Here is a 13,844-nt window from a genome sequence, read left to right on the forward strand (position 1 = left end):
TGGCACGTGTCATCCGAGTCGGCGAGACTGACCAACCGATCCCCGTCAGTCGCCGATAAGCATGGGTCACTGAAGGTCGATTCTATAACCCGGGACCTTCACGGGTGTAGTATGACGAAGACTATATACTCATATGCAAAAAACTGAGAAAAAAAACAAACAATTCATTCATTCGTATCATTTATTGATTCGAGTCAATCGGTTCCATACAAAGCCGTGATATACGAATGGACAATAGTATTCACTCTGGAACATTATTTAGTCACTCATATACACATGCTGCTGCTGCTCGAAGGCCCTATTGTTTAAACAGCGAGTCCATGTTTTGAAACACATTTCGCACTGTTGAATGTTTCCTTTTCTACGCTGTTTTAAGGTTGAATGGTTGTCTATAGTCTATGCTTTATCCATTGCTTGGAACGATTTCCGTCCAGGCGGTCCCAGTTTCACCATTCCTCTCACGTAGAGGGAAATTCGGCGTTTCTTATCGTTCAAACGCCTCAGTTTACGAGGTGTTTTCAAAATATGAATCAAACTAGACGCGTGGCGTTGACTCGGCATTCTCTTCTGACTGTTAGACTGATATAGTAGTGATGGGTATTTATGCCTAATCGTTCTGCTCACGGTCATCATCCTCCTCCTCGTCATCACCGTCGTTATCCTCTGCAACGCTATCAGATTCAGTCTCACTTTCTATTTCCGGCATATCCATCAAAGGCAGGATCTCTTTCATCTTGGGTTTTAGGAGGAGTTTGATTTTATTTTTGAGAACGGATTGTTCCGTGGAAGGATTCATGTCTCCCAGGTTGTATAGCATGTTTTGAAACAGAGGTGCCTCTTTAAAGTACGTGGTATATTCCATCGCATAGTTGAGAGTACTACGCACTAGATCCTCCCACCTCAGTTTCAATCTTCTCTCAATCCATTCTTGCGTTCGTCCCTGTCGCTTGTACTGTTTTTTCTGCAGTTTCATCTTGACATGAAACGTATCGTACACCTGCTTCCAGATGCGTTGTAAGCCTACATTTTGCCACTCCTCGGCTTCCATATTAGTGAATGTTGACTTCCCACGTGGAGGTTTGACGGCAAGACCACTGCCTTTCTGGGAAGAGGCTACACTCTAAATTTATGTGTTCTAATATAGAACACTGGACGCGTCCATACGTTCTGCCACAGAATACGAATGTTCTAATTCGTGCAGCACGTGTTCTATTGCTGAACGCCTGTGATCTGATGTAGAACGCGTGTGTTCTCTCCGGGAGAAGTCCATGCACATTAGCAGAGTTAATGTGCTGAATGCTGTTAGACAAATTTAAATTCGACCATCATATTTGTGTTTTCGGAATATTTATTTTTGAGAAGAAGAGAGGCTGGTAGATTGGTATGTCAAACAGAAAATGTGTATAAGAAGGGTTATATTTTGAGTTTGATGAATAATAAATAGTTTATAAACATGGCATACTTTGTGTTAATAATAACTCATATGTAGCCTGAATAAATACAACAAGAAACATTACTGAAATACAACTCATTGCTAATACATGGAAATAACTTGCTTGCATTGGGGACATTTACGTGTATCAGAACACTGGCATTCTGATGGCTAATTTTAGCTGGATCTTTAATGGGTGCTCTGGAACATATACGGTCTATTTGCTGAACGCCTGCGTTCTCTCCTAGAACGCGTGTGTTCTGCTGTGTTCTATAATGTTATATGCGAGAACACGTGTTCCATTAATAGAACATCGGTGTTCTGTTTTTCTAACAAGCATTCAAAGCTGTCCATGCTCTGTGATTCACATCCGTTATGTGAGAAACTGGCGTGACGTCGCATGTATTTGGCGCTACAATTTCCTATGATCTGAGGTGTCTGTGGTAAGTATCCATCTAGGAATACTTTTGTTTCATATTTAATACGTACCTAAAATAATGTATTATTTCGGCGATATATTCATATGCTGATCCCAACGAAGTAAAACCGGCCCCTTACAAAACGCATAGCAGACGACATATTACTCGCCATTTTGACCGTCATTTCTGCCATTGTTCCACACGCTTTATTTATAAATTATGAGATGAAATTCCAATCCAAATTGCAAGTGTCACTATTTGAACGTTTCCGTTTATTTGAATGATGTTCAAATAAAATGAATATATATTTCAGGTTCTATATGAATCGCCTGAAAGTGCGAAGCGGGCTACGTGCAACAAATCTCTGAACATCTAAATTTGGGATCCGAGGGCATGATCAGCAAGCATCGACAATGCATCGAAATCAGCAGAGAGTAGTGTAAGTATGTAATGAACAAAAAGAACTAAACCTTCACAGGACATGTTTTTGGCTATTTTATGTGAAATATTTTAGAGAATCAGTCTTGTTGTTTCTATTTCAGGGTGCATTGCAGATAATCAGTACCATCCATGGAAATTATTGCACAGGGCACACGTCTACACAAAGGAGGAAAAGACACAAGGTTTTGCAGATCAAATAAGAAGGTACTTGTGTATATTTTGCTCTAACCTTTATCCAAGTAAGTGGTAACTTTGTTAGTCAAATGACATTTTTGGCAAAACATTTTGCAACCTATAAATAATGAAACAAATGTCACGGTAATCTTGGGTTTACTAACGAACATTTGTTAGAATGTCCTATGTAATATGTACGAGTTTGATAACTATATGACTATGATCAAATAAATGTTTTGTGTTGTAGGATGTTGGGGAGTCATATTTGACATGAAGTTTCCTGAAGCCTGCGATGGTCATGTCGCTGTTACGAACATCGTCCTTTGGGGATATTTACCCACAAGAAACATCTGCGAAGTACATGCGCTTGAAACTTAAGTTATCTTAAGTATGGAAGTATGCTTCAATTTGCTACACAACAGTTTGTAATGTTTCATGAAGAACTCTGACTCATAAGTGACTTGAATATCCATGATCATCCCAAACAAATATAATAAAGAATTCATGGTTGCAGTTCAGAATTTCGTCCGTGTGATTTTATGCCAGAGAATATGCATGGGTGTATGGTTTAAATTCTTACACCTTGAAAAACATCGGGTAAATTGTATTCGACACACACGATGAGTTGTCGTTTCAGTAATGTGGAAGTACGTGTCCGAGAACGTGTAGTGTTCTGAATCTCGGTCCAGAACACTTTACAGGCGTTCTAAAAGCGTTACATCGTCAGAACACGTTGAAGCGTTCTAAATATGTTTGTAGAACACTCCTGTTCTGGGTCGAGAACATCAACGTTCAGAATATTTTCAGAACACATGGACGCGTTCTAAAAGTGTTACATCCATGTGTTCTGTCTAGTGTTCAGAAGTGGAACACTTGGGTTTAGAGTGTAGGTCGTCAAAGTCACTGTCATCGTCATCACTCTCGAGTCTGGCACGCTTTCTCTTAGGTTGAAGGCTATTGGCCGGACACCAGTGTTTGATATGTCGCTGTAGATCGTGCATGTTATCTATCAGCACCCCGCAATCTGCGCAAGCCGTGGCCATAGTCAATGATGTCTCACTACTCGTGTCTGAATCGGTTTCAATTGGCGTGAGCTGATGTTGGGGCAATCTCTCTTCTTGTGTCAGAGGACTATCCAGAGATTCTGTCGTAGTCAACTTCTCCCTACGCAGATCAGGTTCAGACTGTGCTGTTGTTCTCCTGTTTTCCTCATTTATGAGGTTAACATGCAGTCGATCCTTATCTTTGGTGGTAGGTTTTAGATCGATGGTGAGTTGCCCATAGGGAGTTTCAGCAACCTTTTCATACATAGCCATAAAGTGATCCATAAGTTCGGGGAAAATTCTACGAGCGAAGAGTTTGATTTGCTGTTTATCTATGGGGGAATGAAACAGGGTGACATAATGCGCGTTCAAAGCAATGTCTCTCGATTCCTTACCTCTCGGAAACAGATTTTGTATCAAGAGAAAGATCAATACATTCTTGTGATGTGAGGTTTGAGTAAACAGCCGCGAAATACGCTTGTCGTGCTTTGCTTCGGCCAGGAAATCATCCAGGACCAACACGTTCTGTTGACGAGCATCAAAGTAATCCTCGTCCAAGATATCGTAGGGAATTCCTTTGACAAAGGTCAGCTGAGGCAGCTGCTCACCGAGGTCCTGATATAATGGCTGCCATTGAGTATAACACCAAACGATGCGGGTAGGTTGGGGTTGAATCAGGCCATGCCGGAGTACATGAGAGGTAAACACAGACTTTCCACAACCACTGGGTCCCACGACGAGCGCATTTGAGGGAATCAGGAACTTGAATTGTTCTCGAAGATCAGATATGCATGGTAAGTGAGGCAGCCACGAGTGGACTTGCGATGGCGGCGGCGGCGGCGGCGGCGGCGGCGGATGTGCTTGTAACGGCGGGTTGGCTTGACGCAGCGGCGGCGGTGGGTGGACTTGCGGCGGCGGCGTTAGCGGGTGGGCTTGTAATGGCGAATGGACTTGCGGCGGCGGGTGGGCTTGTAACAGCGGCGGTATGCTATGTTTATTTCTCCTGTGTCGTAACATGACATCTCTCCTTGAAAACATTTTTTCACAGTCCGGACAGGTGGCAACCCCCATGGTGATCCAATACGGTGTGCGATTAGAGGGTATGAAGCTTTCTTTTATACCCTTGACTCTGTTGACGCTTCAAGGCAGCAAGTGCCCGTTCCACCACAGCCTTCACCTCCGACACATGTTGTATTTTCACGGGTTGGGGTGTTGTCTTCGATCCCTGTTGGGTTGTCATCGTTTTCATTTTAGGTGTTACCTGTCTCTTCTTTGTCTTCAGCGTCGACTTCTTGGCTGCTTGTGGTTTCTTTCTCTGTTGTGATTTTCTCAACGTAGTCTTCCTAAATATATCTCTAGGGTCAAGTCTAATCTCTGATGCTTTCTTCATGTTGTTCACGTCCAATCCGTTTGCTGGCGAGAGTAAAACTGTTTGTCGGGCTACACTACTGTAGAGTTTATACTGTCTTACACGTGCAGGGAATCTTGGAAGACACTCTTTTCTTCACAGCACACTTGTGAGTATGTTAAAAAAGCGATCATATTAGTATATAGTCTTCGTCATACTACACCCGTGAAGGTCCCGGGTTATAGAATGGAGCTTCAGTAACCCATGCTTATCGGCGACTGACGGGGATCGGTTGGTCAGTCTCGCCGACTCGGATGACACGTGCCATCGGTTCCTAGTTGCACAGATCGCTGCTCATGCTGTTGATCACTTGATTGTCTGGTCCAAGCTCGTTTATTGACAGACCACCGTCCTAGAGCTGGAATAATGCCGAGTGTGGCGTAAAACTAAATTCACTCACTCACTGATACCAATACATCTAAAAAGTAATGTCATCATCATTTAAATGGTGAGTTTAAACGCGTATTTTACCCTTACAAGGACGAGTGCATTCCACACACCCTTCCTGTTATCAATGTGTCACTGTTTACAGTTCGGGCGAACATAACCCTATAGACATGTGTGCGGGCGAGTTCATTCATCAGAAATCTGTCATTTACGATGTGTTTATAAATATGAACTGCTAACCACGCTCATAGTCATGTTGCGTGTCGTGGTTAGAATCGTAATTGATCTATAGAAAGGTGTCATACATTCGTGGTCGGATATTGGTACAACATCTACACGCACATACATTCCTACATCATTCAAATGTATTAAATACCGGATACGTTTAATAGACACCAACGAAAGAAAGGTTTAATGAGGGGGAATACCCATATATATCCTCTCTGAAATAACTCCCTTTTAAAATAACAAATGTACAACACATCTTCCCTGACATATCATAAATACGGGACACTGATCACACCATTTATGAATGGGAAGCTTCAGGCGAGGCTGGTATGTTGACATTAATTGTAAGGCCGGGGTATGTTGACATTGTTATGGGCGGTCGGTCGCTTAGTCTCTCTGCTATACATTAGCTATGAATAAACCTATATTTCCAATAAAACATTTTCCTCGTCAAACAATTTTCCATGATAAACTCTGTTCTCTCTTCGAATTAAGGGTGAGTATTGTAAACATGAAAATATCTTATAGATTGCTTCCATCACTTTCCCAACAAACCTAGCTTCGTGCCGTCACACGGGTACGTATACTCATCAGTTTTCTATTGAACATAGACATGGTTCTAACTATCAATTGTCAAAATAGCACGTTCTGAAGTAAAACTGTGCACATCATGATACACGGTTAAAACTCAAACCGTACGGTTTATTTGTCATCGCGTTAAATGGAAACGCTAGCATTGAAACATCAACTACGCTAGTCGGGATAGGGCTGAATAAGTGAACGCCCTCTATACAAATGGTTCACAATAGTACGCAGCGCGGGGTGATTCGAAATCCGGCTGCCTTCAGCGTTATAGTCAATGCAGGGTGACGTGACTACCTCGTTCTTGCGCGCTAAATGTAATTAAACGACACTGCTAGCTTACTGATTGCGTAGTCTTATCTATTTTGTCTCTATGTATTTTTTTCTATATAGGTTGTCTAACGTTCATGGTGTACAACGTGTAGACCGTACAAGATGAATTTGATCCGTACATTTTTTTCCCTACATTACACGGTGTATATCGTGTTGACATAACCCGTCTCTATTGGGGTACTTGTACTTTCAACACACACCCTGCATTCATCAAACCAGATCGCACGCTCTCGCGAGCGCGGGTTAAACGACGAGGCCACGTCAGTTGTTAAGCGCGCTTAATTCAAACTGGGCTGACGGGTACGGTCTGTCTATTCAAGGCAGCACGCTAAACACATAGCTCTATTGAATACCTTTTACTTTTGTTTTCTTATGAATTCTTTTCTGTCTTATAAACACACACCTTTCATTCCCCCTCACCTGTGACGCGCTGTTGATGCATGAGTCATCCTATCCGATCACGTGACTTGGATCAACCAATCACCTTCGCATCCGCCTGGATCAACCGGATCAACCAAAAAAGGTTCCTGCGGACCCGTTCTATACTACTGAAGTGAACGCGCTTCACTTAGTATAGTGTGAAAAAAGAGGTACAAATACCATATGCGTACAATGCATAAATTGTAAATCAATCATTTTATCAGTGTACATTTCCCCATTTGATGAGAATAAAACTTATATCCAAACCTGGCTCTGTCATCCGTGACTCCTATATATATACACACACACACACACATGATTACCTATCTACATCACTACAAACTGACTGCTACACCACCCCCATATATCATCAATGTGTCTGTTTGTTTATTGTTTAACGCCGCACTCAGCAATATTCCAGCAATATGACGGCGGTCAGGTAATAATTGAGTCTGAACCAGACAATCCAGTGATTGACATCAAGAGCATCGATCTACGCAATTGGGATACGATGACACGCATCAACCAAATCAGTGAATCTGACCACCCGATCTCATTAGTCGCCTTTTACGACAAGCATAGGTTGCTGAAGACCTGTTCTAACCCGGATCTTCACGGGTCCATATGTGATCAAGGAACGGACATTATTGCCACTGTGACAATATAGAAGCATGAACTAAAACAAACAAACCAAACCAAAACAAACAAATACACGCCTGCATGTCTTCAGCGTCGACTGAATAAAGTTCGCCCCTGGGGCATTGTGCCACGGCGCGTTGTATCTTTGCTTATGCTGTCAATCACTGAATTGCCTGACCCAGACTCGATCATATACATATATTGCTAACCATGAGGTATAAAACGAAATTCATTCACTAAAACTCATCGTACATGTCAGTTGTTATAGATTTACTCCTAACAAACATCAATTCAATCTGGCCACTAGGAAAAGAACTGAACAGAATGTATTGTACAAGAAGCCCTCATGCGATAGGGTAAAATAATAATTTGGCACATTGCAACAGCATATTACACAGTGGTGTGTACATACATTTACGCACATACACAAATATCTGAACACACACACACACACACACACAAACACACACACACACACACACACACACACACACACACACACACATACATACACATATAGAATATGACGAAGAAATGCATACATTTATACAAATTAGGATTTCTAAGAATACTTCAGTTTTACATCCGTTTTCATCCCTTAAAGAGAACATTTCATATTTAATTTTTCCAAGTACATTTGGTGATCGCTAATGAGCCACTATTTGACTTATCAGCTGATAAATAAGGTGATATAAATGTTTGTTAGTTCCCCGGGCAACTTTGTAACTGATCAGTAATTATATCATGAACAAAATAGTTACATTGTTATATGAGACGACATATGCACCATGATGATGATCTAATTAAACGCCAAATTAATGATGTCATTGTTGGAATTAATAATTAAAACACAGCAAAGACCAAATGGACAGCCCAAGCATGACAGTACAGAAAAGTGACTCCATGTACATCCATGCACGTGAAACACCAAGACTGATTGGTTAACATTTAGTCTATAAAAAACATTTCTTTAAAATAATTGTTGTTGTTTTTCAAAAGAACCTTTCCTCTTCTGCTGTTTTCATAATCAAGGTAGTCTGTCTTACAGACCCTGATACAAATATATATCAAATACAGCCCATGCAAGTCTATAATGTTTGGCAAGTCTAGATCACTGCAGTATCATGAAGAGAGTCAATGGGCTCCTTTTTATTATATTTTTATTAAGATAACTAAACAACTGGTTTTTTTATGTACGATATGTTCATTTCAGAGACTAGATTTTAGTCTATAATCAAGGAAACAGGACCTGGTTTAGTTTGACTTCGACTTGTTTAGCATTTAGTAAAAAGCATGTTCAATATATATGCTCCAAACATCCCACAGTCATGGCTCATGACTACACGACTGAACCAGCAGCCAAAATCAATGCCACACTGCCACGTATCGTGTTACGACACGTGTGGTCAGCCGGCAGTATCCCGCACCTTATCCACAGGTTCTAACCGGTCATTCTGTAACTTTAATTACAGATGTAGCTGACCCGCACATGACTCTAGTCATGCAAGTCAGGATAATAAATTGCCCAGCTGCTGTTCTCTAATTTGTATTGACTACACGGTGTTTAGGTAAGATAGATAGATATGAATTTTTACTGGACTCTGTGAATATAGAACACTAAATAAACGTCCAAGTAAAACCCATCCATGTTCCGCCTAAGTGCCTGAACTATAAAAGTGGGGGTTCTCGGAAGCCAAAACACTGTCTGTGTATCTGTGTGAAATCGCGTCATGGCTAGCCATAAAGCACAACGGAACAACGTCGTCGGATCACTGGAAGTAGAATCGCAGCCGACTGGAGCCAGAATTATGAACGGCGCAAGTCGGGCCTACCCCTCGTTCCAACGGCCAGGGCCGCTTTACACGACCACACGTCTGTTTGTTGTTGTTTAACGCCGCACTCAGCAATATTCCAGCTATATGACGGCGGTCTGAAAATAATCGAGTCTGAACCAGACCATCCAGTGATTGCCATCATGAGCATCGATCTACGCAACTGAAATACAATGACATGCATCAACCAAGTGAGCGAGCCTGACCATCCGATCCCGTTAGTCGCCTCTTACGACAAGCATAGGTTGCTGAAGACCGGGGCCCCGTTCCACAAAGCGATCTTAGTGCTACGTTGATCATAAGCCTATGTTAAAGTAATGGACTTTCTATCACCTTAGTGCTAAGATCGCTTTGAGGAACGGGGCCCGGATCTTTACGACTGCGAAGGATATTTGACTAGACATGTGGTGCGTAACCGCCTTCACGAAGCAGGTCTGAGAGCCAGACGACCTGTCAGAAGTGTTGTTTTGACGCAACAACGTCGACTACTGCGACGGTATGGGTGTCAAGTATAAGAGTAAGGCCTATAAGCGATGGATAACTGTTTAGTTCATCGACCAGTCAAGATTTATCCTGTTTCGGGCTGAAGGGACAGCAAGGCTGTACCGAGGTCGCCATGAACGATTTGCCGTCAGCTACATCCAGGAGATTGACATATTTTGCGGTGACAACTTGGCAACAATGATGTGCGTGGAAATCACCCACACCAGAAGAACAGACATGTGTCCAAAAATGAACACAAAAATTATTTTAGAGACTAAGAAAATAAATTATTGCAAAGTCTACTTCATTATAATATTAGGTATTTCAGAAAGACAATACATATCCGCACACTATTCATAGTGTTTGTTTGTTTGTTGTTTAACGCTACACTCAGCAATATTCCAGCTATTTGACGGCGGTCTGTAAATAATCAAGTCTGGGCCAGACAATCCAGTGATTGACATCATGAGCATCGATCTACGCAATTGGGATACGATAACATGCATCAACCATGTTAGCCAGCCTGACCACCCGATCCCGTTAGTCACCTCTTACGACAAGCATAGTCGCCTTTTATACGACAAGCATAGTCGCCTTTTACAAACCGACTTTGTGTCCGAGGCGAAACAATTGAATTAATCTATAGAAGAAAAGACAATTTAAGTTGTGAATTGACATTTAAACGACTTTATAGTTTGGGTCATCTCATGTTGATAAATGAGACAGTATTTACTTGGTTTTGAAAACTATTGTTTGACGCGATACACTATATCCTCCAGTGGTCAGAATGTGCTCGGATCTGAGCAGAGATTGTGGAGTTTCAAGTTACAAAATGACACTCCATTAACAGACTCAGTGCTGGTCCTTATGCAGAGGGGCCTTGGGATGGTGTTTCTTAAGACAGATAACGGAGATCATATTACCAGGCAAAAACCACTGTGTAACAAAGTAGATACAGTGTACTCATTTGTTTACAAGTCACCCGCAACCGGCTTCATATCTGGTCCTAATATTGGGAAGCGAACACACACGTTGTGGCTGAAAAAGATGCTGTTTGTGGAAAGTTTCCGAAAACCTCATTAATAACGCACACATTACGCCGAGAAAATAATAAAATGCAGTGGTTTAAAGCACGACACGGAAATGAATCTAAGGCTTCGTCGAGCTGAAATAAATATTCTTACTTACAACCAAAGGGAACTGCCTGACCACATCACATGTATTCGCCAAGCATTAGCAAGACCAAATGCATGACGGTGCAGAGTCTCCATGCACCGACACTTCCTGCACGTCCTCTATATGTAATGCTCTCAGTTCAATGGCGAAGTCTCCCACGTACATGCAGGGTTGACCAGTCAGTTACAACAGGTGCTGGGCGTTCTGTAAAAGCTGACACAGATTGTGTTTCACGCGTGGTTGGTTAATTAATAAACCATATCACGCAAATGAAAATAAAATTGTATAAAGATATATAGTTTGGTCTCGGTCTGTTTGAAGTTTTTTTGTATTTTTAATGGATACATTTTGTAGTTATTTGTGTTGATATCCAAATATTCGATTGTATGAAAATTTAAAGGACTGTCCGATTTTATTACATTTATATTAATATCAATATTGAGAGTGGTCCAGCCTATAATAGCCATTCAGCGAGGAAATTATTGCTTTTTTTATTAACATCGTTATTGCTATAGACACTGCAAATGGTATGTACACATATTTCAGCTAGACACGTTTCAAATAACATAACAAATTATTTGAATATCCATGCATGAATTGTGTATCTTCTGTGCTAGAGATTTTTTTGTTCCGATGTTGATAAAACTAATATAGTGAGTGAATGAGTTAAAGATTTTAAGGCACATGGGCAGTATTTACCATCGTGGGCGTTTCTTGATATTTTCAGGCAATTTTCCCCTACATTTACAACATGGTATTTGTAAATAATCGAGCCTCGACCTGACAATCCAGTGATTGATATCATGAGCATCGATCAACGCAATTGGGATACGATAACATGCATCAACCAAGTCAGCGAGCCTGACCACCCGATCCCGTTAGTCGCCTTCTACGGCAAGCATAGGTTGCTAACCCGGAAATTCACGAATACACCAAAGAATACGAATGCCTTTCACTGTGCATACAGGAACGTGCGTGCGTGACTTTAATCCCAGTTGACATGAATACCCCACTCGGATACAGTTGGTGGACATCAGTATTCGTCACTTTACAAATCGCTCAGCAAAATGTAGTCCTCGTTTTATCCCATTTATGCCGAGAGTCAGGCAGAGTTACAACATGTACCTCCTTATTTTAATTCTCATTTATACAGGGCCGCTTAAAACTATATGCTCATGTAATGGAATTTATTTTTTCTTTTAAGACAATATGCATTGGGAACATTTCAGTGTTGAATCTCATTACGATGTCTAAAAACGTATTTTTATCATGCTAACATTGTATTTAAGAACAGTAATTATGTTTCATCTAAGTTGGCGTGTTTCTCACCATTCGTTACAATATCCCTCAACTGACGATATGAAATGACGGCACGCCCATGTCAGAAATGAAAAGGGACTTAACTCTGTCGTGGTTTTGTAAGTATCTTCCGCGGGTTTCTCTTTGATACACCAATTGCTCAGCTCTTATCCTGCAGATGGAGTGTCACGAGGGGAAATAAAAATAGTGCATGACCTAAAGTCAGGCCAAGGGACACTTGAACACCCAAGTCAACACATTTCAGATTACTTTAAACAAGAGTCATCAGAAAGATGACATATCCCCCCGGCAGCTGTCTGTAAAGTAACCACTAGTAAATGTGCAATTCTGTATGTAATGAGTCAACAGTTGAATGTTCTTTAAGAAGCATACATTGTTTACCCACTGAATGGTTTTCGAATTCTGGCCCGGAAACGAACCCCATCCCCAATTGAGTCTATGTCCAACTTCATTCCATAAAAATTGAAAAGAATTTTTTTTTAGAAAAATCCCCAAAAATCAAAAGGCACAACTTCAGTATGTGCCTGATAGATTTGCCAAGTTTCGATCAAATACACTGAATGGTTTTCGAATTCTGCCCCGGAAACGAACCCCATCCCCAATTGAGTCTATGTCCAACTTCATTCCATAAAAATTGAAAAGAAAAAAATTTAGAAAAATCCCCCAAAATCAACGGTCACCACTTCAGTATGTGCCTGATAGATTTGCCAAGTTTCGATCAAATACACTGAATGGTTTTCGAATTCTGCCCCGGAAACGAACCCCATCCCCAATTGAGTCTATGTCCAACTTCATTCCATAAAAATTTAAAAGAATAAAAATTAGAAAAATCCCAAAATATCAAAAGGCACCACTTCAGTAAGTGCCTGATAGATTTGCCAAGTCTCGATCAAATACACTGAATGGTTTTGGAATTCTGCCCCGGAAAAGGAAATGATTACGGACGGACGGATGGACGGACAGACAGACTGGCTGATTGCTATATCCCCCCCGCATTATATGCCGGGGGGGATAAAAATCACATCCCCACATCTTTTGACACCACTAATGTAAATATTTACATCTAAAAAATATGTTACAGCACTGTTAGAGAACATGTTTCTGGAAACCAGAACACTGCCTGATAAAAGAATTACATCAGCAAAAGGGTGGAAAAGTAAAAATATTTGTGGGCGGATTCATAGTTGACATGACTTCATTGCAGGCTGATTACACTAGTCTTAAGTGTCAAATAAAATCACAACTGACAATTTCTAAAACTTTGCCAACTCCTGATAACCAAAATGGTCTTGTGCAAAACCTCCTCCGCAGAAATTCCATTAGTTTCTTATAGAATAGAAGCTTTTTTTCCAACGGACATGAACAAATCACACACTGTGTATAATCAATGTTGAGGATTCCTAACTGTCAAGTTATTAAGACTTGAAATTACAATTTGATTTTTGTTCCATTCTTTCCCATTAACCATTGTGGTGGTCCACATTCTCCAACAGTTTCAGCTGTTTCTGATAAGTTCCAAGATAACAG

At 41.0% G+C, this 13,844-nt stretch overlaps 1 long non-coding RNA gene across 2 annotated transcripts; it reads left to right on the forward strand.

Annotated features, from left to right (window-relative positions):
• The first annotated feature begins 1,118 nt into the window (after window positions 1–1,118).
• Window positions 1,119–3,218, forward strand: LOC124141056. 2 transcript variants are annotated; one of them, XR_006861999.2, is made up of 4 exons: window positions 1,119–1,875; window positions 2,165–2,290; window positions 2,394–2,496; window positions 2,714–3,218. It is a non-coding gene; the product is annotated as an uncharacterized LOC124141056 (long non-coding RNA). The 2 variants fall into 2 exon arrangements; XR_006861998.2 differs by lacking the exon at window positions 1,119–1,875 and having other exon boundaries at window positions 1,943–2,290.
• The last annotated feature ends 10,626 nt before the right edge of the window (window positions 3,219–13,844 follow it).

This window comes from Haliotis rufescens, unplaced genomic scaffold, assembly GCF_023055435.1.
Source record: "Haliotis rufescens isolate VD_foot unplaced genomic scaffold, xgHalRufe1.0.p SCAF_1, whole genome shotgun sequence".
Classification (NCBI taxonomy): domain Eukaryota; kingdom Metazoa; phylum Mollusca; class Gastropoda; order Lepetellida; family Haliotidae; genus Haliotis; species Haliotis rufescens.